The 25554-nt window shown below is 39.6% G+C and overlaps 1 long non-coding RNA gene across 1 annotated transcript in view; it reads right to left on the bottom strand.

Annotated features, from left to right (window-relative positions):
- Nucleotides 1-21912: 21912 nt before the first annotated feature.
- Nucleotides 21913-25554, bottom strand: part of LOC310641341 — a 34123-nt gene continuing 30481 nt past the window's right edge. The window contains exon 2 of the long non-coding RNA XR_014492716.1: nucleotides 21913-22252. This is a non-coding gene — a long non-coding RNA (uncharacterized lncRNA). The remainder of the gene's footprint in view (nucleotides 22253-25554) is intronic.

Raw genomic sequence — 25554 nt, 5'->3', positions numbered from 1 at the left:
CCTAAATGTAAAACTTTGCTTTTTACCACATTGAAACTCATTTTGTTGTATAGGGCCCATTGTTCAAGTTTATCAAGATCTTTTTGGATCCTGAGTTTGTCTTCTGGGGTGTTGGCTACTCCTGCCAGTTTAATGTCATCTGCAAATTTGATGAGTTCCCCTTCAATTCCCTCATCTAAGTCATTAATGAAAACATTGAAGAGTACTGGGCCTAAGACGGAGCCTTGTGGTATCCCACTGCTTACTTCTCTCCATGTGAATGTAGTGCCATTGAGGATGCCTCATTTAGTACAGTTTACCATGCAGCTACAGATCCATCTGGTGGTGATGTTGTCTCTTCCACCCTTTTCTAGCCAACCAAGCAGTTAGGTTGTGGTCTACTTTATCAAATGCCTTACTGAAATCTAATTATACTACGTCCACAGCATTTTGCTGGTCTACTAATTTAGTCAGTTTATCAAAGGATGAAATAAGTTTGGTTTGGCATGATTTGTTTTTAATAAACCTGTGCTTGCTACTAGTTATATTTTTGTTTGCTTCCAGTTGTTCGTAGATCTATGTTTTGATTATCTTTTCTAGGATCTTCCCAGATATTGATGTTAAACTGATTAGTCTGTAGTTTCCTGGGTCCTTTTTTTGAACTTTCTTGAAGATGTGAACCACATAAGCCCTTTTCCAATCCTCAAGTACTTCCCTCAGGTGCTCCTGGATTTATGAAAGATGTGGTACAATGGTTCTGAGATAACACCTGCCAGCTCCTTCAGAACTCTCGGATGTAATCTGTTGGGTCTCAGAGATTTATATTTGTCAAGGTCGGATAGGTGTTCTTTTACCATTTTCTTGCTTATTTTAATTTTTGTTTCTAGTTTGTCTTTTGCAGGTTTTTTTTTGGTATGTTGGGCTATAGTTTCTTTTTGTGTGAAGACTGATGCAAGGAATGAGTTAAGCAGTTCTGCTTTCTCCCTGTTGCCTGTTACTTCCTTGCCATCTTCTCTCTTCAGTGGACCTACAGTTTCCTTGACTTTTTTCTTGTTATTAATATGTTGGAAGAAACTTTTTTTATTATCCTTGATTTTTATTGCAAGTCTTTGTTCGTTCTGAGCCTTTACTTTCCTGAGTTCATCTTTGCATGTTCTGGCTGTCTATTGATAATCAGCTTTTGTTATATGTCCCTCTTTCCATTTTTTGTACTTGTCCTTTTTGTCTTTCAGTTTGTCAGAGAGATCTCTGTGCAACCATGCTGGTTTCTTCTTGAATTTCTTGAATTCCGTCTTCCTCTGTCCAAGACTCCTCAATTATATTCAGTTGATTTAAATCACTGGATGTCAAACAGGATAAAAAGATCACCTGGAAGACCACATTTTGTTTCTTTAACCTTGGAAAATCCATGCACTTGGTTTTTTTTCCCCAAACTCTTTTCATCTGCACTGCATAGGACTCTTCCCCTACTCCATTTTTTTATTTCCTCCCGCCAGTCTCTGCAGTTGGCTTGCTTCCTGCTTCTTGTTTGGTCCAAAGCCATCCTATGGTTGAGTGGTAAAGAAGTTGGAGCAGGAGTTAAGGCCCAGGATCAAGTCCATCTCACTCAAGAGAACTCATCAGATGTTTCTCTCTCAACCCAGCCCCTCATAGGACTTTTGTTATGGTGAAAAGTAGGAAAAAGGACTGCTAGGTTCTGAAACCAAACTCATTCATTTTCCACAGGATGGCTAAATCTGAATTGGGCCTGAAATCTGCTCAGTTCTTGTGGCTAAAAGACTGAGATGGTTATCTCTTGTATCACCTTGTTAATCCCACTGGTTTCCTCAGTTTCAGTCCCTCTGTTCCCAGTGGAGACATGAGGTATTGAACAACATAAGATATGAGGCGTGCTTTGAGCATGTGATTGTGTGGCGTAAATGCAAAATGCAAAATTGTTGGAAATCCAAAGCAAATGGGGAAAGACAGAATTCTTGTGTCATCAACATGTAAACTCTGTCTTTTTTGTACTCATGACATCACACATACAAAAGGGGTAATTGTCATTTTACCAAAATTGTCGGCTTCTGTGGATGCCTTCTGTGGGCTGCTTTGACCAGGACTCCATTTGGGTTGTCTCTCTTTTCATCAGGGAGTCAATAATTCATGAAGATGACATGATTTTCTTCAAGTTATTCTTAACTACAGTACTCTAAAGATTATTGTCCACCAAAGCTTGTCATTTGCTTGGGAAAAATCAATTATTTACCCACAAGTAGACTTTGTACTAAACTGCAATCTAAACTGCTATTTGAAAAGAAAGGCAAAGGTGTGCTTAAAAGTTAAATCCAAACTCAGGTTAGACATTCCGCCTGCTTTTTCAAGCAACAAAAGACCATATGTATCTCTAAGTCATTTGGCTTATAAGCAAGCACCCAAGCATGTTATTTAAAGCAGCAGGTGTTAATAAAAATAGAGCATAACTCAAAACAATCTCCAATAAAAAAATCTCAGCTCACAGAGAGAGAGAGAGAGAGAGAGAGAGAGAGAGAGAGAGGGAGGGAGGGAGGGAGGGAGAGAGAGAGAGGGGGGGCTACACTTGATACATTGATGATAATGTGGGATAATGTACTGGCAAATATTTTTTTCTTTTTGAACAAGGGCTGTTAGCAGAGACCATAGCTTTGTCTTTCAGTAGGTCACTGAGAAATTAAAAGCTGTGATAAAGACAAGCTTGCTATACATTTGGTACAATTGTTGATTAAGACAAATAAAGCTTGCATTGTGGAATCTTTTACATGAATATGGAATTTAAAGCTGAATTTTTGCTGAATGCAGTAGAAATGGCATATGATGGAAATAAAACACGTGAATACACATGTGGGATAGACAGTACCAATACCAGATCGATTCTCAGCTGGCTGCCCAATCACACTCAATATGTAGTCCTCAATGGAACTACATCTACATGGAAGGAAGCATGCCGTGGGGTGCCTCAAGGTCCTGCCTTAGGCCCATTACTCTTCAACATCTTCATAAACAATTTTGATGAGAGGATAGAAAAGAAACTCAACAGATTTGCTGATGACACCTAGTCCAATCCCCCTGCTTGAGCAAGAAACTTTATATCATCCTGGTCAAATGGTTGTCCAGTATATTCTTGAAAACCTCCAGCAATGGAGCATCTACAACTGCATGAGGCAAGCTTTATTCTGTTGTTATGAAAACTGATCCATTAATTAATTGCTCTCACTGTCAGGAAATTTCTTAGTTCTAGATTGGATTTCTCTTTTACAAGCTTCCACCCATTGCTTCTCATCCTACCCTCACGAGATTTGGAGAATAAGTCAACCTCCTCTTCTCTGTGACTTCCTCTCATGTACCTGAAGACAGCTATAACATCACCCCTAATTCTTTTCTTTGTTAGCCTATACCTATTTCTTTTGACCATTCATCGTATGGTTTATCCTCTATACTCTTTATCATCTTTGTTGCTCTTTTCTGCAACTTGAGTCTCAGCATTTTTTTGTATTATGGTACCAGAACTGGACACATTATTTTAAGTGTGGCCTCACCAGTACAGTATAAAGCAATACCATCACTTCTCATGATCTTGATGCTATCCCTCTATTGATTCAGCCTAGGACTACATTGGGGGTTTTTGGCAGCTGCAGCACACTGCTGGCTCATATATAAGTGTTCATCCACCGACTAGGACTTCTAAATCCCTCTTGCAGTTACTGCCATTTAACCAGAAACTACCTATTCTATACCTTTGCATTTGGTTTTTCTTGCCTATGTGTAAAACCTTATTTTTCTCACCACTGAATTGCATTTTGTTGGATAGGGCCCAGTGTTCAAGTCTTTCAAGATCCGCCCCGCCTCAGGGTCACTTTCCTCTATGACTTTCCCCACTCACTTTTCCTTCCAACGCCCATCGACCACCACGGTTTGCAGTCGTGCGTCTCCGCCGCCTCTTCCCCGGAGGAATCTGATGCTTTGGCTTCCCCCCCATTGGTGGGGTTTCGGTTGAGGGGAAAACTCCCTTTCCATGGGGCTTTCCTCCTCCCTTGCTTAGTCATTAGACATTGTATTTTTTACAGTTTTTTTGCCAGATCCTGTCTAATGTCAGAACCCTCCCCAATCCACATCCTAGGAAAATAAAGAACTCTTGGAGTCAGGTCTTGTCCAAAAGGAGTTTTTACTAAGACATGATCGGTTGTGGAAATACAAGACAGGATCTGGCATTGTGTTACAACTTATGCTTTATAAAGTTCCCGGTTCAACCCACTCCCCTCAAAACCCATTTGGTCAGACCCACATCAATTAAACTTCGGTGTCAACCCTTTCATGGGAAAGAGGGAACTTCCCGTGTCTTTATGATTATTGCCTCCTTCCTTTTCAGATTCAAATGGAGATACAAACCAGATCCCCCCTCCCTTCCCCTCCTTTGTTGTCCTAAGATCAAAAGGGTTTTCCCTGGTCTTTGAATGCAGTCTCCAGCCAGGCTGAATAAACACCTTCTCCTCTCCCCTCGGAGAAATGGCAGAATCCAGGGAGGGCACAATATTTTAAACATACATTTATGAATGTGATATAAATGGATTCTGACAATGTCCACAGCATTTCCCTGATCCATTAATTTAATGACTTTGTCAAAGACAGCAATAAGGTTTTTCTGGCATTATCTGTTTTTAACAAATCCACGCTGACTTCTATTAATCTTGTTCATTTCTAGTTGCTCACAAATTCACCACTTGATTATCTTTTCTGGGATTTTTCCAGGTATTGATGTCAAGCTGATTGGCCTATACTCTCCTGGATCTACAATATTTTTCCCCTTTCTGTAAATTGGAACCACATATATAAAACCATATCTTTTCTAGTGTTCTGGTAGTTCCATTATGCTGCAGGAGCTTTGAAAGATATTTATTTCTTTGCTGCATCTTGCATAATGTTGATTACTTCAAAAAAAAAGATAGCATGTAATAGCATATATATGCCTCATTCATCTTCAACTACTTTTCTTATTGGCTTCTTCTGTCATAGAACCTTACATAAAATTGCTTTGAGTTTATTAAGGTATAGTTTCTTGAAGTCCAACATATGTACCTGGCTACACTCAGTGTGTTTGGATAAAAACAATAGATTTCATCATTACATGGTTTCTTTCCTCAATATTCCTGCTACAGTACTTTTTCCTTTAGGACTTCCTTATTTAGTAAAGATCAAAGCTGATCAACTTATTCCTTCATCCACCTTCTGAAGGAGAAAGTTGTCAGCCAAAAAAAAATGTCAGGAATTTCAGAGAAGATCCATGCTTGGAAGAGTTTTTCTCCCAACAGATGTTGAAGTAATTAAATCACTAGCCGTGCTAAAATAAAATTTCATATCAGGAATACCTAATATTTGTTAGGAGTTTTAGTTGGATTTAGCTGGGGAAAATGGATGCCTTAAGACATGTAGGCAGTCAGGGCTCACATTAATACACACATACTGTACACTAACACACACAAACACACAGACACATACACGCATGCATGCATCTCTCTTGATTGTCCTACAATGGCTGTTTGTTTTAAAACATTTAACATTTTCCAAAATGGCAATATAGTTTTTGTGGTATGCTATGTTCGAATTTATTATAGCTTTTGCATGTTGTACATCACCACATTGGCAAGAGCTTCAACATTCCAAATATGCTCCTAGCCTTAAAATGTTCATAGATCTTGAGACTGGCATTAGATTCAGGGCTTTTTTCAGTGGCAACTTCATGCTTATGGAATTCCCTCTCTAAGCTGCTTCAATCATTTGATTTTAATTTTATTTTATTCTTTATAAGTTGTTTTTAGAATAGAACACAACAGAACAGAACAGAGCTGGAAGGGACCTTGGAGGTCTTCTGGTACAGCCCCTGCTTAATCAGGAGAACCTACACCATCTCAGAGAGGTGATTGTCTAGTCTTTTCTTAAAGATCTCCAGTGATGGGGAGACCACAATCTCTGAAGACAAGCTGTTCCACTGGTTAATTGTCCTCACTGTTAGGAAGTTTCTCCTTAATTCCAGGTTGCTTCTCTCTTTGTTTAGTTTCCAACCATTATTTCTTGTCCTGCCCTCTGGTGCTTTGGAGAATAGTTTGATACCCTCTTCTTTGTGGCAGCCCCTCAAATACTGGAATACTGTTATCATGTCGCCCCTGTTTCTTCTTTTCTTTAGACTACCCAAAACCAAGTCCTGCAGCCAGTCTTCATATGTTTTAGTTTCCGGGCCTTTGATCATTTTAGTTTCTCTGTTTTTATTTGATATTTCAACATATTTAGCAACTATTATCAGGAGAAATTCTAATATTTCATATTTTTTTCCTTCCTGATGTAGCATTTTACATCAATGAAACAGTAAGGTGCTACTCTATTCAGTGTATATTATTTTTATACAGCGTGTATGTGTATTACAATAAATCCTATTATAAATTAACTCTCTTGGGAGAGTTTCAAAATGCTGAAATCAAATAGTATAAATGAATTGCCATATAAGGTTGTCTCAGGACATGGAGAAATAACTTGTCCTTCATTGTCCCCTGATGACATTCACTGATGTAGACAAAGGCTTGACCTGTTTCAGAGACATGGAGGCAAAATCAGAAAGTTAGGAGGGAAAATCCAGGGTGATAGTGGGGCCTCCTTAACTGCCTATGGAGACTTTCTTCATGTCCAAATAATCCTGATTCATTTCAGGTAACTGAGCTCCCCACTGACTAGGTCTCCTTGTTTGTCCTGAGTTTCATTACATATTTGCTTCAAACAGTAATAGTATATCAGTCAGATCTGTAGATATTCATTTTCTGAAATATGTATCTTGCTCTTCACTGTCAACCCTCATTCTCAAGATGGCTGGCAAAAGAATAAAAAGACACAGTACTCAAAATATCAAGAATGGCAGCAAAAATAGAGCAGAACCTGCATATAAAAAAAGGAAGGTACTGGACTTCATTATTTTGCAGACGTGGCCTTGGTGGACCTTTGTTGGTACTTCTTTGTTTGTTCATTTTTTCTTAAACTTTTATTAAACTATGTTCTAAAACTCTGGAATTTTTCATTCTTGTGAAGAAATTTAGATATATTAGGCTCAGACTGATATGAATTGATTATTTATATACCCATTGAAGAATAATTGTGTCCCAGGGTGTCAGATCTGCCTCAGCTTCAGCTTATAAGTAAAAATGATCCTTAACACCATTGGGTTGGGAAAGGTATGGTTTAATTTACTAGAAGCCAAGTGAAATACAGTATTGCAATCATCCAATTAATCTCCAAGATCTTTTTGAAACAACCACTCTGTAGGTTGGCTCAGGGCTACCTTCTTCTGATAGCAAGGCGGCCTTGACACCTGGGCAGTTTCATTTTGTAACTTTCACCCTTCCCCCAGTGTTCAAGGCAGACTGTTACCAAATGGCAGGCATGAGGTGGCACATCTGACACAGGGTTAAAAAAAAATTCTCAAGAATGAAGGCAAATAAATGTGTCCCTGGACAATGTTGCAGGATGCAAACTAGGTCGGTCATCCAGACCAGAGGTTTAATCTTCTTAGCTTTCAGACTCATACTGGAGCTGATCCTCAGGGGGTGTCGGCACAAGTCCAAAAGCTCAGAAAACTAAACCTCTGGTCCCAGTGACTGACCCATATTGGATCCTGCAAAATTTCTCAACTCTTTGAATTAACTTTGTACCAAAGGTGAGCCAATACCAGATTGTATCAACACTGCAAACGAACTTGGCTGAAGCCATTTCTACTTCGTTTTCAGTTGCCACAGAATTGGGAGGGGGGATGTGTACTTTTAGTTTAGACAAAGCAAAAAATTGTCTGTGGGGACCAACGTCATTGCTGCCTGAGTTTTGGCGGGCTGAAGTTTCCATTAGAAAGCCCGCCAAAATAGTTTATTGGGGAATGTGATTTATGACCTATTACTGGGATGGGAATTTCAACTTTGTAACATTGTAACCTTTGGGAGGGAATTTCAGTCTTGGTTTCACTTATGATCATGCTGATAATATGTATGTAGCCAATAAAATATGTTCTTTAAGGAAACTTTCTGCCTTGGAGTTCTCTTTTTACTGGTCTCATCTATCAGAAATGATTCTGGATGGCTTAGATTTAACTTGTGCTTAACAACCAAATTATAATGATCATACTGAGGAAACAGACTGATAAAGTCTGTTTCTTTTTTATATTTTCTTCTTTTTCTAAATATTTAGAATCAGATATAATGTATATATGGATTTTTCTCTTTCTTATCTTTTTGTTTTCAGTATTTTGTTTTGATTTGTTATTTCATTTTGGGAGGTGCTTTTAAAGGATTTTCCCTCTTTTTTCCATTTTTTTCTCATTCGGGTTTTTTTCCCAAATAGAATTGAAGGTATAAGAGCAACGTTTCGACGAAATCTCATCTGTCATCCTCAGGCTGGTGGCTTCAGCTTCGTTCTTCTGGGAGAAGTGTGTGGTAGTGGCTATTTTTTCTTCTTTTTTAAACTGCCAGAGGGGGTGTGTTCTGTGGGTGGAGGTGTGCTCTGATTGGGTGGGGGGTTAGCTGTGTTCTGATTGGGTGGGAGTGTGTTTTGAATGGGGGCTGTGTTCTGATTGGGTGGAAATGTGTTTTGAGTGGATGGGCTGGTCTCAGCTGCCAGCCTTAGACCTAAACTGGTGAGTTGTGCTGCTTTTGTTCGGCTCCATGTTTGTGGTGGTGCCATGTTTTTATAGTGGGTGTCAGTTTGCTTATTTTGTGGTTTGGAGGGGTTTAAAGTGGCTGATGTTGCAGCTGTAATTAGGTTTCTGTTTTGTGGTTGTGCGTCGTTATCATTGTGGGTTCGGATTTGCTTTTTGAATGGTTGTGTGGTGGTGATGTCATGTGATGTTATCATGAGTTTGGGTCTGGTATCATTCTTGATGGTTGGGACTCGTCTGTCAATCAAGACGGGTTTCCAAATGGCTGGTAGGCGAGAGGTATCATCTCGTTTGTTCACGCTGTGGGGGCGTTTTTCTATCTTGATGGCTTCTCTGATTATTCTGTTGTTAAAATGTTCGATTTTGGCGATAGTTCTGGTTTTTTAAAAATCAATTTCATGTCCCGTGGCTTTAAAGTGTTGGAACAGGGATGAAGTTTGTTCTCCCTTTCTGACTGAGTTCCTGTGCTCTTCAATGCGTGCACTTATTCTTCTGTTGGTCTGTCCGATGTATGTAGTGGGGCAGGTGGTGCATGGGATTTCGTATACTCCTTGGTTTTCTAACCCAATTATGTCTTTGAGGTTTCTTAGGATGGTGGATATTTTTCTGTCTGTGTAGAATGCTGTTTTGATGTTGTGTTTTTGGAGGATCTTGCTGATTCTGTCTGTGGTCCCTTTTAAGTATGGGAGGAGGGTTTTGCCATTTTCTTGTTCTCTGTCTTGGGTTTTTGTGGGTGTCTCTCTTCGGGTTAAGTTGGTAATCATGTTTCTTTGGAATCTGTTGGCTGTTAGTACATTAGTGAGAGTGTGTAGTTCGGTTTTTAGGTGTTGTTCGTCAGGTAGGTGTTTTCTTCTGGAGATGAGTGTCTTGGCTACGGAGTTGATCTGTGCTGGGTGGTGGTGTGAGAGTGCGTTCAGGTAGCAGTTTGTGTGTGTTTTTCTATGGTAGATAGTGTGTCCTAGGGAGCTGTTGGATTTCTTGTAGACTAAGACATCAAGGAAGGGAAGTTGATTGTTAGCTTCTGTTTCCATGGTGAATTGTATTTTGGGGTGTAGGCTGTTGAGGTGTGTGAGGAAGTCTTCCAGTTTTTCTTTGCTGTGTGGCCAGATTACGAAGGTGTCATCTACGTATCTGAGCCAGAGTTTGGGTTTGTGATTGGATTTTTCTAAAGCAAGGGTTTCAAAGTGTTCCATGTAGAGGTTTGCGATGACAGGTGAAAGGGGTGATCCCATGGGTGCTCCTTCCATTTGTTTGTATCTTTGTTCATTGTAGATGAAGTATGTGTTTGATAGGCAGTGGTTGGTCAGACCTAGGATGTGTTTTGGGGGGTTGTATTTATTTAGGATAGCTGTCAAGGATTCTTTGATTGGCACTTGGGTGAAGAGGGATATGACATCAAAGCTCACAAGTAGGTCACAGGGCTGTACGTTTAGTTTACTTATGTTCTCTATGAATTGGAATGAGTTTTGTACTTGTGAGGTGATGGAATTTGCGTAAGGCTGTAGTTGTTTGGAAATAAATTTGGCTAGATTTTGTAGAGGTGAGCCTATGGAGCTAACTATGGGTCTGAGTGGGGTTCCTTCTTTGTGTATCTTGGGCAGACCATAGAGCTTAGGACTTCTGGATGATTTTTCTCTGGGAATGATTGTTTTCTGGATCTCTTCACTGATGGGGGTGGCTTTTATTTTGGATTTTGTGGTTTTTTCCAGGTAGGTGGTGGGATCTGTCTTGAGGAGTTTGTAGGTGGAGTCTCGGAGTAGGTTGGGTAATTTTGTATGGTAGTCAGATGAGTTCATTACCACCGTGGCGTTGCCTTTGTCTGCTGGCAGAATGATTATGCTGGTGTCTTTTTTTAGGTTAAGTAGTATTGTCTGTTCCTCTTTGGGTAAGTTGCTTTTGGGTGGTTTGCTGGTGCAGAGGATGTTGGTAACTTCGAGTCTGATTTTGTTGGCGTCGTCAGGGTTAATTTTGGTCAGGCTGGATTCGATTCCGCATATAATGGTTTCGGTGGGGATGTGTTTGGGAGCGACTGCAAAATTAAATCCTTTAGACAGGACGTTGGTTTCGGCTTTGGTGAGAATCCTATCTGAGATGTTGTGCGCAGTTTGTTTCATGTGTTGCTGTGAGAGAGGAGGGGTTTATTTCTGGCGTTCCTTTAGTCTTCGGAGTTTATTGGTGTGTGTGTCTGTTTTGTAGGCAGTCTCTGTTTCAGCTCTCCAGACAGCGATTTGTTTGAATTTGTCCCAAAGTGTGGGGTGGATCTTGTTGCTGAGTTTGAGGTGAAGTGTGAGGAAGTCTCTGTTGATTCGGTCCAGGAGGAATCTTTTTGTGTGGAGTTCATTTCTGATTAGGGCCAGTTCGGTTCTTATCAGGATGCGTTTGATGGCTGCAGAGTTGGAGTGGAATTTCAATTGGAAGGATGTGGGGATTAAATTTTGATCTCGGCAGTTGCGTAGGAATGTGAGGTCACAGAGAATGGAAGCTCTTCGTACTTCGAGTTTTTCGTAGGTCCTATAACTGGTGGATTTCCTCCCTGTAGAGGTAAGATATTTGTTTTCTGAGGTTTTCGCGGGTGTTTGTTTGTAGATCTTTGGTCATTCGGGTTTTTTCCCACGTAGAATTGGAGGTATCAGGGCAAATTTTATTTTCATTGGTATTTAGTTTAGTTCAATTATTAACTGAAATAAGAATACAACTGCAATTGATATATTTTATCTAGATACTTTAAACCCCACAAAAGCCTGATAATAATAGGTGAGTTCTCCTTTTATTTATATTTTTAAATGTTGTCTGGGTAGCACTCTAATGCTGCAGGTGTGGATGTAGCATCTCAACCAGGGGTTGGACTAAATGACCTTTGAAGTCTTTTGCAATTCATTCATTCCTCCCTAAAAAAAGATCTCTGATTATTTAAAGTAATAATGTAAGAGAAGTGTTGATGGCAATATTGATAGCAACCTGCATGCATACATTTCTGCAGAAAATTGATAAACTATATATTCTCTGGATTAAAGGTTTGACCTCTCTCACTTAATCCAGTATCAATAAGATATTAATTGTGTATCAAGCCACTGGGCTCCTCATCTGCCTTCAAATCCAATAATCATTTCAGAATTCACAGCAGAGTAGGATGGTTACTTCAAACAATTAATTTTAGGGAAATCTCATTTATTTTCTCTAAAACTCCATCCCTGTCTCTTGACTTTTTCTGTATCTCTCTCCTTCTTTCCTCTCTTTTCTCACTTTCACACACACATTTCCCTATTTCAAGTCAACCTTTCACTTGAGTTACAAAATAGGAAAACTGTTATTTTTGTTATCTGAGAATGCCCAAGAACTATATTTTATTTTATTTTGTTTTGTTTTATTATTTTATTTTATTTTTTATTTTATTTATTTCAGTTCAATTTCTATGTATTAGATTTAGGTGTCACACATTTCATCTAAAGTTTAACTTTCATTATCTTCTCTTATTGTAATTTTTTTTGTATATTTCATCAAGCAAAGATCAATCCAATAGTTCTTCCATAACTTTCATTTAAAATATCCAGCATGTAAATAGATTAGAGTTGATCCATTTTTGCCAATTCATCAGAGGGATTTAAAATAGGAAGCATCTTAGGACCAAATATCCAGTAAATCCAACATGTTCAGCAAAAAAAATGAGTTTGGGCTGATAGAAATTTACAACGTCAAAAGTTTGTTTCAGCTGGGAATTCACAGCCTTCCATGTATTTGCTGTTTGCTAAGCATACTGATGGTGGCTTAGGACACCCCCAGCTAGGCAGATCAGTGGAGACATAATGCCAAATGAAAAGGGATCACAACGTGTCACATCCTCAGAAAAGCAATATATTGGAGAGGGCCAAAGAAAAGGACATTGTGCATATGTACAATGCTTTCTCTTCATTTGGATTTTTCAAAGAGACATTTCACATTAAACAGGTCTTTTTCTGTGAGACAGTACACATTTTCAAGCATATACTGGTGTAGCATAGCAATTTTACTTTACATTTTTCTTTGCAGGTATATAATGTCTAGGTCCTGGCAGAAGGGCTACTATTTGTTGAATCTAGAACATCTGGTTCTGCAAACAGCCATATGTCTGCACATCTCCCCAATCTGTGTTTCATGTGACTCAAAGCTATTGAATTTTAACCTAAAAAGATTAGGGGCTCTAAACAGAATAAATTTTAAAGAGAACTAGACAGTGAACTAGGATGAAATCATGGTCTCATTTGATGTCACAGCCCTGTTCACATCTATAGAGCCAGAATTAGCCAAAGAATCCATGACTCTGCTGCTTTACAGTACACCTGACTTAATTGAATACACAAAGATCAAATCACCCAGGATTATGGATCTCATAAACCTCTGCTTAATTACATATTTCCAATTTGATGGACAAATTTACCAACAAATTAAAGGGGTACCTATGGGATCACCGCTTTCAGGACTTATAGTGGAGGTCATCATGCAAGATCTAGAACCCATAGCACTTCCACAAATACAACTGAAAATATGTTTCAGTTAGGTAGACATCAACCTTCAGGGTAATAAAAAAGGGCCAATTAGAGGACACCCACAGAACCATCAACAACATTTTTAAAGGAATCCAGTTTACTAGAGAAGAAGAAAACAACAACTCACTACCTTTCCTAGACATCCTGATCAGCAGAAACCACAATGGCAAGCTAGAATGCAAGTCTACAGAAAAACCACCAATACTAACTAGGTGCTCCACTACTAAATCAACAACCCAACCTCCCACAAGAGAAGCTGTGTAAGGAAACGAGTGCAAACTCACTGCAGCAACCCAGAACAGCAGAAAAAGGAAATGGAGCATCTATACAACACATTCCAACAAAATGGTTATCATACAGCTTCATCAAAAAGTCCCTGACCACTAGGCTTCTGGTTTGCGCTCGTGGCGCTGGCAGATGCATAGGAGAGAGTGCTCTCCCCACCATCCAGTTTTTGTCTGTTGAGAGACCCTGAAAAGGGTTGAAAGTCGCCCTGGAGGGGCGACAACCGTGAGGAGGCCCTGTGAGTGACTGTGGAAGGGCAGCAGACCTGTTTGATCTGGGGCAGCTCCTTTGGACTGACAAAGAAAGGATCCACCATTATTTATTTATTTTATTTATTTATTTATTTAATTTTCTATACCACTCTATTCCCGAAGGACTCAGGACGGTTTACAGGGCAATATTTAAAAGACAATATAAATTAAGATAAAAATAGAATTAAAAAGAATTAAATTAATAATAGCCCAACAATAAAACAATGTTAAAATTTAAAACTAAAACCCCCCTCAGTCCAGGCCGGATAGATCGAAAAGCCAGGTTTTCAGGTTTCAGTGAAACGAGCGCAGGTCGGGGGGCAGTCCGGAGTTCCACAGGTAAATCATTCCAAAGGGCAGGCGCGCCCACAGAGAATGCCCTCCCTCTGGGGATCACCCGCTGGCATTCCCTGACCGGCGGCACCCTAAGGAGGCCCTCCTTATGGAAGCGCACAGGACGATGGAAAGTTGATGCCGGCAGCAGGTGTTCCCTTAGATAGTCCGGACCCAAGCCATTAAGGGCTTTATAGGTCATCACCAGCACCTTGAATCTCACCCGGAGGGCAACTGGAAGCCAATGCAGCTCACAGAGAAGAGGTGTTACATGGGAGTATCGGGAGACTCCCATCACAACTCATGCGGCCGCATTCTGAACCAGCTGAAGCCTCCGAGTGGTCCTCAAGGGCAGCCACATGTAGAGAGCGTTGCAGTAGTCTAACCGGGAGGTCACGAGCGCATGAGTGACTGTGTGTAGGGCATCTCAGTCCAAATAGGGCCGCAACTGGTGCACCAGGCGAACCTGGGCAAAACCCCCCCTGGTCACAGCTCCTATATGATCTTCCAAACTGAGCCGTGAATCCAGGAGAACACCCAAGTTGCGAGCCCTATCAACGGGGGGCAACACCTCACCCCCCAGAGTTAATGATGGACAAAACTGGTACTCCCGAGATGCCAGTATGCACAGCCACTCAGTCTTGGCGGGATTGAGTTGAAGCCTGTTTCTCCCCATCCAAACCTGGACCGCCTCCAGGCAATGGGACATCATGTCGAAGGCATCACTGGGTTGGTTCGGGGTGGAAAGAAAAAGCTGGGTATCATCAGCATACTGATGATACCCCACCCCAAAACCACAAATGAGCTCACCCAGCGGCTTCATATAGATTGGCCATTAACATGGCCAATCATCAAGCTATTATCTGCCAAAAGCTAAAATTACTACCAAGCACAATGAAAACAATGAAGATTTGGGTGAGATCTTATTTCCCTAACTACTTTCCTGTGGGAGCATTCTGAAAATTTCTCCCCCACCCCCAACTTTTTTTGGAAGAGCGATGTCTGCTTACTTGGGGAATTAAAGCCTCAAAAGAAATTAAAAAACATAACTAAACTAAACAACTGGATTTACACCTTTGGAATATTTGGGGTACCAAAAAGTTCTTATTGCTATAGGGACCTACAACCCTATTTACCCCTTAAACTTAAAAGGAAAAAAAAACAGAAAAATCCAAACTGGATAAATATAAAGTCAGTTTATATCTATTAAAGTCTCCCCTTAGCCCATTAAAATTTTTAAGGCTCTGTCATTATAAATCACAAAAGAATCTGGAAAAACTTTTACATGCTATTGAGGACATCTTGTGGTGAAACCTGGAATAGCAAGGAAACTTTCCCTTTATTGTGAGATCTGGCTGCAGCCCAGACTTGTCCTTGACATTATTTTTAAAGATAAGAACTTGAAACACCTCGCAGTGAAAACAGCTTCTAGGAATAGTGGAGGTGGACATTTGCTGACCCTTATGAAAATATCCTCCACCAAAGACCTATCTGTAAACACTGTAGAAATGGAGGAATACTACCCACAACTTAACTATAAACTTATATTTGGAAAAAATTCTTGAAGCGACTGAATTATTGAACTCCAGACTGAAAGATAAACCTACCAAATAAAACCCTGACTGCAATTGATGAACTGTCAATTCAAAAACCAACAGAAGAGGAAGAAATTAATATTAAAACAGGGGACCTTAAAGAACAACAACTACAATCTACTGAGAGCTTTGATACCCAAACCTTGATCTCAATTACAAAACCTACAATCCAAAAAACAACAGAAGCCAAAGAAAGCAACACTAATATGGAGAGTCTTAAGGATCTCCAAGCACACTACATTGAGAATCCAGCCAGCCAAACAACCACTACAACACTGGACATGACCTCTTATCTAAGCCAGATAGGACCGGAAGAAGAAGACCAGACTGAACCAGCAATAACCATACTAAAACAAACATGGGGATTTGATTTATTAGAGCAACAATTTAATGATTATAAAGGGGCCAGTTCCTTTGAAAAATTGACAACTGGATGGTCTCCCTTGATTCAAACAATGTGTGTAGGATTGAAGGGAGACCCATTTGAAAATTTAAAGGCACTGGTACGGAAGCCTGCTTGGCACAAAAAGAAAGCTAGAGCTAGATTTAAAAAATGGGTTCTTTTCTTTTGTGATTTATAATGACAGAGCCTTAAAAAAAAATTAATGGGCTAAGGGGAGTCTTTAATAGATATAAACTGACTTTATATTTAGGATTTAGACTTGTAAGGGAAATGAAAATCAACTATTAGAACATAGTTTTGAATTATATTATAGAACTTGGGATAATATAATAAAAATTAATTAATAATTGATGAACCACTAAGACGAGAAATAGATTATATTTGTGAAAATAAAAATGTATTTAAACAAACAATATATGTATTTTATATATGACAACTATTATATAATGAAATAGGGGAATTTTGGGTTACCTACTAAAGACTAATTCAGAGCACTGTAACTGAAAATAGGTAATATTTAAAAACAGGACATGGATAAATATAAATTAAAATATATTGATAATTGTCTCAACTGACCATGCTAATACTAGAAATGTATTAATTTGATTGAGATATTGTAATTAAGGGAATTGGAGAGGGAATTTTTGCTGTTGTAACCTGGAATATATACAAAAAGATTTTCTTATTGGACTTTTGACTGCCCAATCACCACGTTGCTTCATAAATATCTGGATGTAAAATTGGAAAATTAATAAAACTTGTTTAAAAAAATGTCCCTGACCACTCAACCCAATACAGCACAACCAATACAAACCCTAAAAAGAATTACACTGTCATACATCAAAAATGTCTCAGAAACCACAAATAGACTACTACAACCACATGGAATCAGCATAGCACATAAGCCAACTACAGCCTTTCAAAACATCCTAAGTAAACCAAAAGACCCAGAAACCCCAGAAGAAAAAACAGGAGTGATCTACAACATACAATGTAAGAACTGCAATAACCATTACCATGTTTCCTCCAAAGTAGGCCTACCCCAAAAATAAGCCCTAATTTGATTTTTGTGGGTGGGCCTAATATAAGCCCTATCCCAAAAATAAGCCCTAATTTTGGGGTGAGGCACACATCTAAAAATCAAGCTAGGGTGGGGGTGGGGGTTGAAACTGCTTGTCAGCCTACTTCTTCTCCGGCATCTTCTGCAGCTAGGCCTACATTTCACAAAGGCCTTTTTGGAAGGCAACTGTATCCGAGAACTGAGCTATGGATTGATAGCTCAATACTCAGCTGCAGAGGCCTTCCAGAAAGATCTGACTGCAAAATCCAGGCTGGAATGCAGCTTCGGCCCTAGATGAAGTGGAACCGCTAGGTGGGGCTGTCGGAGCCAGAGGTGAGTATAATGACATCCCCCGAAAATAAGACCTGGTGCCTCTTTTGGAGGCAAAAAAAAAAATAAGACCCAGTCTTATTTTCAGGGAAACACAGGTATGTAGAACAAACAGGCAGAAGACTGGCAGAATGCATCCATAAACTCCAACTGGCAGTCAAAAGACATTTATTTATTTGTTTGTTTGTTTGTTTGTTTGTTTGTTTGTTTGTTTATTTATTTGTTTATTTATTTCAATTTATATACCACCCTTTTCCTGAAGATCTCAGGACGGTTTACAGGGCAAATTAAAACAGTGCAATGTACAAATTAAAATAAAATTAAATTAATAGCCCCAAAACAGTTTAAAATTTAAAATTTAAAACCATTAAAACCCCTCAGTCCAGGCTGGCTAAATCAAATAGCCAAGTTTTTAGGTCCCGGCGAAACTAACAAAGGTCGGGGGCGATCCGGAGTTCCACAGGCAGCTGATTCCATAGGGCAGGCGTGCCCACCGAGAACGCTCTCCCCCTGGGGATCACCCGCCAGCACTCCCTGACCAGCAGGACCCTGAGGAGGCCCTCCCTGTGGGAGCGCACAGGACGATGGGAAGTGGATGCTGGCAGCAGGTGCTCCCTAAGATAATCCGGACCCATGCCATTTAGGGCTTTATAGGTCATCACCAGCACCTTGAATCTCACCCAGAGGGCAACTGGAAGCCAATGCAGCTCACGGAGAAAAGGCGTTACATGGGAGTATCGGGAGACCCCCATCACAACTCGCACGGCCGCATGATGAAAATTCTTTAATTTCACAGCATATAGACAAATTTAACCATAGTTTCAATGGGGAAAATATGACAATCCTAGACCAGGCCAAATCCAAAAATGCCAAGGAATTTCTAGAAGGCTGGCACTCTGACAAATCAGCTATCAGTAAGAACACCCTCTTTCCATATCCCCTCAGCAAAGACATACACATACACACACCCAAAAAATCTAGTTTTTAAAGTCTTCTTGAAATCAGGTAAAGTAGCACCATTTGAATCTCCCATGCAATGTAATAAAAACCATGTGGAGCTTCCATTATCCCACCCTGGATGCCATCTGCACTTGTTTTATATAATAATAATATTCAAGCATGCCCACATATTTTAGGGTTTTTTATTCCTGTATTATGCAATGCTTTTTTAAAATAACATTTCTCTACTTTTTAACAGACTCTACTGTCTATGCAACTGAACATAAGATTTCTTTATTAAATATTGATGCTAAAATTTTGACAACTCATGTTGATTACAGATGATGCCACCTTGAATTGTTCATCCTGCACAATTACAGATTGATTTTTAGCTATGCGGTAAGGAAAATGGGAATTAGTTGTAGTGATTTCATGGGATATGGAAAAGATTTTTTTACTGGGTGCAACTGAAATTTATGGAGCAATTTTAGTTAAATATGCATTTAATTTATAGTGACTGTTACTATATGCTAATGATATACTTGATTCTTGTAAATTGTCTGTACTAAAATTTATTGCCAAATACCAAAGATTGGAAAATTATCAAATTATTCAATTAACTGGAGCAAATCATATATTCTCTGTTGGTTTAAAATTTTCTGTGGAAATTTATTAATTATGGGATTATACTATATCTCTGATGTTTCACATTGTTTATTTAAGATTTATTTTGACAAAAAAAGCTAGTCAAAATCCTCATGTTGTAAAAATAAATATTTTTCCGAACTGATATAGAAGGATTCTTATGTTAATACCTTTAAGGTGTTTTATCACATTGATAAATTACTAAGAAAATGTTTATGAGATGGACAAATCCTAGATTATTTTCATTTAAATTCTATAAGGAGAAATGTTTTAACACTTCTGAGTTTCAGCTTCATCAGCTGGCATATATTTTAACTCACATTTATTTATGGGAATTCAGACTTACTTTTGAAAACCACAGTGGGCACTATTAAAATGTTTTTATACCACATTTGTTAAAGGGCAGAGCAATGGTTCCTATTTTAATTTAAATTCCCCTGTGCATTGTCAAGATATTAGCATCCACAGTTTTAAAAAATATGTGTAATCTTGCATATGCCAGGGAGTCTTTATTGTCCTGCATTTCCTATAAGGCTTATCAGGAAAAAATGTGTTATCAGCATATTTCCAACCCTTATTCTAATGATAACTTTACACTTTGGAATAATTCTAGCTTGAAAACTGCAGAATAAGAGGAGGGGGTTAGCTCATAGATGATGGTATCAATATTTTAGATCAATTAATCACTAACCAAATTTTAAACCATTTGAGACAGTGTAAAGAGAAATTGAATTGATTAAAAATGCACATTAGCAGGATATTCAGTTTAAATATCTTTTGATTTCACAATTTGGTCCCATTTATCAGCAGCACCTCAAACTCCAGAATTATTAATACTGAAGTGTATTTGGACAATTCTAAAAATGCAGGGAGATTTTTAGAGTTAAATATTATTTTAAGATGAACTTTCTATCCCCTCACTGAAATAATTTCTAAAAATTACTGAGGAGCACTGGATCCAGAACATATCTCTGATGCACTTCACTGCATATTTTCCTTCATGTAGAAATAAATCCACCAAGAGGTTTGATTATACAAACAACGTAATCCAAGCTTTTATCAAGAAGAAGGCTACGATCAACTTTATCAAATGCCTTACTGGCTTGGTATACCTCATCCACAATATTCCTTGTCTACAAATCTAGTAACTTTACCGGAAAAAAGCAATATTTGTCAAGACCTGTACTGGCTTCTAGAAATCACTTTGTTCTTTTCTAAACCCATTGATGGATTATCTTTGCTAAAATTTTCCAAGATATTGATGTCAAGATGATTGGTCTGAAGTTTCCTGGATCCATGTTTTGCTTTTTTAAAACAAAAGATTGGAACAACAATTGCTCTTCTCCAATTTTCTGACCCTTCCTTGTATTCCAGGAGTTCTCGAACAGTACAATCAATGATTCCCATTCCTTTAGCACCCTGGGGTGTGATCAATCCATCTCTAGTCGGTTGAATTAATTCAAAGTATCTAGATGTTCTCTCACCTTTTCCTTGTCTATTTGAACTTACATTTCTCTTCTGTCCCCATGATGCATCTTCTGACACTTTGGGCTATGTTTTCCTTTTGAAAAGAAAAAAAAAGCAAAATTGGGATTTGGCAATTCAGCCTTTTACTTGTTACCTATCACCATCTTACCATCTTCTCTAACCAACAAGACTGTCAGTTTCTTTGACTTTCCTCTGGTTCCACACATACCCAAATGAATCTTATTTTAATTTTTGGTGTTCACTGAAACCTCAGTTCATTCTAAATTTTAATATTCCTGACCCCATTCTTACAGATTCAGATTATGCACTGATCCTTTAAAAACAAACCCTTGTCCTTATATGTGGACTTTTTATCTTTAGATCGTCACAAAACTTTTTATGCAGCTTAATTAGTTTCTGTCACTAACTTTCTTTTCCCCCTTTCTCTTTCATTCTCCTCCTTTCTCCTCATTGGAATTATTTGTGATCATGCTTTTTAAGAACTTCATATCCATGGGGGTTCCTTTTCCATTAATTTCCCCTGCTGTGGAATCATTGTTCTGAATGAATTAAAATCCACTTTTAAAGATACACATTTAACCACAGTCAGCTTTAGCTTTCCTTAAAACCCAAAAATCTCACTTTAAACAGTCACTTTCCTCTAATAGGTCCTACTGTGCCCACTTCATTGACTCTTTCCTACTCATGAGTGCCAAACAGATGATTTTCTTCTTTATCTTTTTCTCTGTCTTGCCTTCACTAGCTACAATCATGTAAGTCCTGCTCTGAATCCACAGAGAGCTAGAGCAAACTGGTCATTTAGTTTAGGGAGTAGGGATGTACTCTAAACCATCCCAAAGGCGCTTTTTCAGGAGTGCTTTTTCTTTGAAGACGTTTCATTTCTGTCCTTGCAGACAGCTGGTCATTCGCATTCTTTTAGAGAGTCATTGAGGCCACTTGAAGGTTTATCTGTGTCCTCAGGGTCAGCTCTTCTCCCAGGTCAGGGCTCTCATGGCTTCCCTCTGGTCCTGTTGCAAAACTTCCCTGGCTTCCAGCTCCTCTTGGCCTTCTCTAGAGCTAGCCTTGATTCTAAAAGTTGCAAAATCCCCACAGTAGCTTAATCCTCTGGGTGGATTAAAGCAGTGTTTTTCAACCTTTTTTGGGCAAAGGCACACTTGTTTCATGAAAAAAAATCACGAGGCACTCCACCGTTTTCCACACCGTTGGACCTCCCCACGGTCGCTACACGAATGGTCGTAAGTCGAGGATGGCCTGTGTTCTCAAGGGGTTGGACTAGATGACCTCCAAGGTCCCTTCCAACTTCTTCTTCTTCTTCTTCTTCTTCTTCTTCTTCTTCTTCTTCTTCTTCTTATTATTATTATTATTATTATTATTATTAGCCTCTTTATTTTATTTTATTTTATTTTATTTTATTTTGGGGCTTTTGTTTGTTTTTGCTGTGAAGGAAAAGGAAAGCTTGCATTTCTTTTTAATTTATCTTTCTGTATTTTCTTTTTTCCCTTCTTTTCTTTCTTCCTTCCTTCCCTCTCTTCCCTCCCTCTCTTTTCCTTCTTTATCTTCCTTCCTTCCTTTCTCTCTCCCACTTTCTTTCCCTCCCTCTCTCAATTTCTTGCTTTCTACTTGTTGTGGAAATTGGAAGCTACTTGCATTTATTTTTAATTTTTCTTTCTGCATTTTTCTCCTTCATTTATTTTTCTTTCTTTCTTTCTTTCTTTCTTTCTTTCTTTCTTTCTTTCTTTCTTTCTTTCTTTTCTCTTTCTTTCTTTTTCTCTCTTTCTTTTCTCTTTCTTTCTTTCTATCTTCCTTCCTTTCTTTCCTGCCTTTCTCTCTCCCACTTTCTTTCCCTCCCTCTCTCAATTTCTTGCTTTCTACTTGTTGTGGAAACTGGAAGCTACTTGCATTTCTTTTTAATTTTTCTTCCTGCTTTTTTTTCTTCCTTCCTTCCTCCCTTCCTCTCTCTCTCTCTTTCTTTTCTATTCTCCTTTTTTTCTTTCTCCCTCCCTTTTCCCCTTCCCCCTTTCTCCTTTTTTCCCTTCCTTTTTTCTTTCTTTCTCACCTTTACCATCAAAAGCACTTCACTCCAGAGGGGGGGGAAACCCCAAAGGTTTTTAATTGCTTTGGTCCAAAGGACATTTTATTATGAAACGTATCAAAAGGACAGGTTAAAAAAAAAACAGCCATGTAATTTTTCAGACGCAGGCGAAGCCTCCAAGAGCGAAGCGGTCAGATCCCTCTATTTCGGGCTGGGGCGAGGGGTCGCGGCGAGCAACCAGGCAGCCGACCAGGCGGGAGTCTCGCATCCTCAGCCGCGCGGGGAGTAAGGAGTAAGCGGCGCGTGCTGGGGAAGAAGAGCTTTTTTGAACATTGCAGGCAACCAACCACGCGACAGCTCAGGCGAGCCAGGCTGGCCGCCCATCCGTCCTCTTCCGATAAGCGAGCCGGTCACCTCTCCCCAGCTTCTCTCTCTTCAGCAAGAGACCCTCCGAAGCCAGAGAAGGGGGCGGAGCTATGCTGCCGTGGAGCCCTGGTGCCTAGAGAGGTCGAGCCCACTTCTTTTCCCAGGCTTTTGCTTCCAGCAAAGTAGGGCCGTCAGCTTAGCCAAGGCTCCCCGCCAGAGAGTCTTGCAGCGCTGCTCCGCCCGTGGCTGTTCCTCCTCCTCCTCCTCCTCCTCCTCCTCCTCCTCCTCCTCCTCCTCTCACCGCTGTCTCCTAGGTCAGTGTTTTTTCAATTCTTCCCACGGCACACCAGGCAACATCTCGCGGCACACTAGTGTGCCGCGGAACAGTGGTTGAAAAACACTGGATTAAAGAATGCAATTCTGGCGTAATCTCAGACCTACCTCAGTTTTAATTTCTAAATAAGAATGATCCTTAACTCCATTTGTTGAGAAAGGTATAGTTTAACAGAGGTTAAGTGATTTACTGTAATGCAAAGCCAGAACTGAGGTTTGAACACTTTTTCCCCCTTGTCCACCTCTCATTTCCCACCAACCAAGTTCTTGCAAGATGTTTCTGTAATGGCCAGTCTAAGTCCAGGTTGGTATGCAGTTCCCCATTCTTGCAGTTGGATGACCTTGGAAAGGCTTCAACTTTTGGTTACCACCCAAGCATTCCCCTCCCTTCATTTCCCCCTCCCCACAGTTCATGGCAGTCTGTCACTACATAATAGCAAGGCACAAGTGAGCATAAGGTGGCAGCTAACATAAACTCAGATTCTCTCTAGAGCAGTGGTGGGATTCAGCCAGTTCACACTACTTCGGCAGAACCAGTAGCTAATTTTTTGTTGCCCAAGCCCAAAATGGACTTCTGGAAGAGGCATCCATGCAGAGAACCAATTGTTCAGATATTTGAATCCCACCACTGCTCAAGAGGAAGTGCAACACTTAATCTAAGTCTAATCCTCATGGAGTTCTTATATCTGCAGCATTATTTGGGGGGGGGGAGTAAGCAAGAGAGAACACATGCATTATGATATTATGGTGCAAATAGATAAGGGATGGAGCTTCTGTTGTCACCACAAACATTTGATGAAACACCTAATTGTTTCAATCACCTATGCCTATCTTTTGTCTTCTATTTCTGCATTTAAGAAAACATCAGCCCTATAAAATAGTCCAGATCAAGAGATGTCATATAAGCCTAAACTACTCCTATTAGAACAGCTATAGTAACAATTTTGAAAGCCTGGATGTGCTTTCACTCCTCCCTCTTTTATCTTCATGTGGATTAGGGAGGACTCTATCTCTGGTGTCTGTAGAAATCTCTATCTTCCTATGGATTTAAGCCATAGGATACATTGCCTTGCTAATGGATCTTCCCTCTCTTAGTCATCTCCTATACTCCTATACACAGCCCTTAGATTGGTAGATTCTTCATTTTTATGATATTTGATAGACCTTAAAGTTCCAATTAGCTCTACCATGCTATGATTCAACTGTTCCTCTGCTATGGTCCATGTCTCCAACTGGCACATAATAATGAAGCTTTTCTGCACAGCCCAGTAACCATGGCAGAAATATGCCTCATTCACCAATCCAGAAATATATGAAGGGGTATCCTTGTCATCCATTCACCCTACCTCAAAAGCTGCTTGTATTCATCTTTTCCTATACTAGTTTGAAAGTGGTATTTTCTACATTTTACTAACAAAAATCTTGTCATTCATTTCATCTACAGACCTGTCCTACTCCTACTAGCCACCTGAGGCTGCTTTGGTCCCAGGCCACTATTTTCCAGGACCATTTACCTCTGCAGGTTCTCTTAATTCTGCTAACCCTGGTACAGCTGGCAGCAGATCCCCAGGTAGCCAGAGAAATAAGCAGGGTGATTCTTAGTCCTTTGAAGTTGTTCCAAGGGATTTGCAAATGTTAGGGAGAAGAGAAGGTGGGGGAAGCGGCACTTTAATACCTCTTGCAAGGTAAAGCCTACCCAGTCCTGGAGATCATAGCCTGATCCACACAATTGGGTAGTGCCACAAAGATGATAAAGAGCAACAAAGGTGATAAGGGGTCTGGAAGCTCAACCATATGATGAATGAAACTAGATATATCTAGTCTAACAAAGAGAAGGACTAGGAGTGACATGATACCAGTCTTCCTGTACTCAAGAGGCTGTCACAGAGGGTCAGATGTCCAACTAGTGAATCCAAGAAAAGAACTCCTGGGACATTGTTTTTCCCAAAAAGCATTACTTTTATTGCATACACTACATTAGTACAAAAGAAGCAAAACCAGCTCTGAATTTTCCACTCGAATATTCACATAATTAAACTTGAATTCCCCCTTTGGCCATCCCCTTCAGTCCACTGCAATGTACAATCACATACTCTCCTTTTGTTATGGGAACTGCCTGGACCATTCAAACACCTACGCAGCATGACCTTGAAGGGAGAAGCAGGGTCTCATGATCTGCAGACAGATTCTTGACATTCCATTTCCACCCCATACAATACCACAACACCCCTCCCTATTGTTGTCAAGTTGAAAGCAGAGAAGAAATTAGGTAAAAAATGAATCATTTTGACATG

The sequence above is a fragment of the Vipera ursinii genome, assembly GCF_947247035.1.
Source record: "Vipera ursinii genome assembly, chromosome: 5".
NCBI lineage: Eukaryota > Metazoa > Chordata > Lepidosauria > Squamata > Viperidae > Vipera > Vipera ursinii.
Note: the sequence above shows the minus strand (reverse complement) of the source record. Positions and strands in the feature narration are given on the sequence as shown.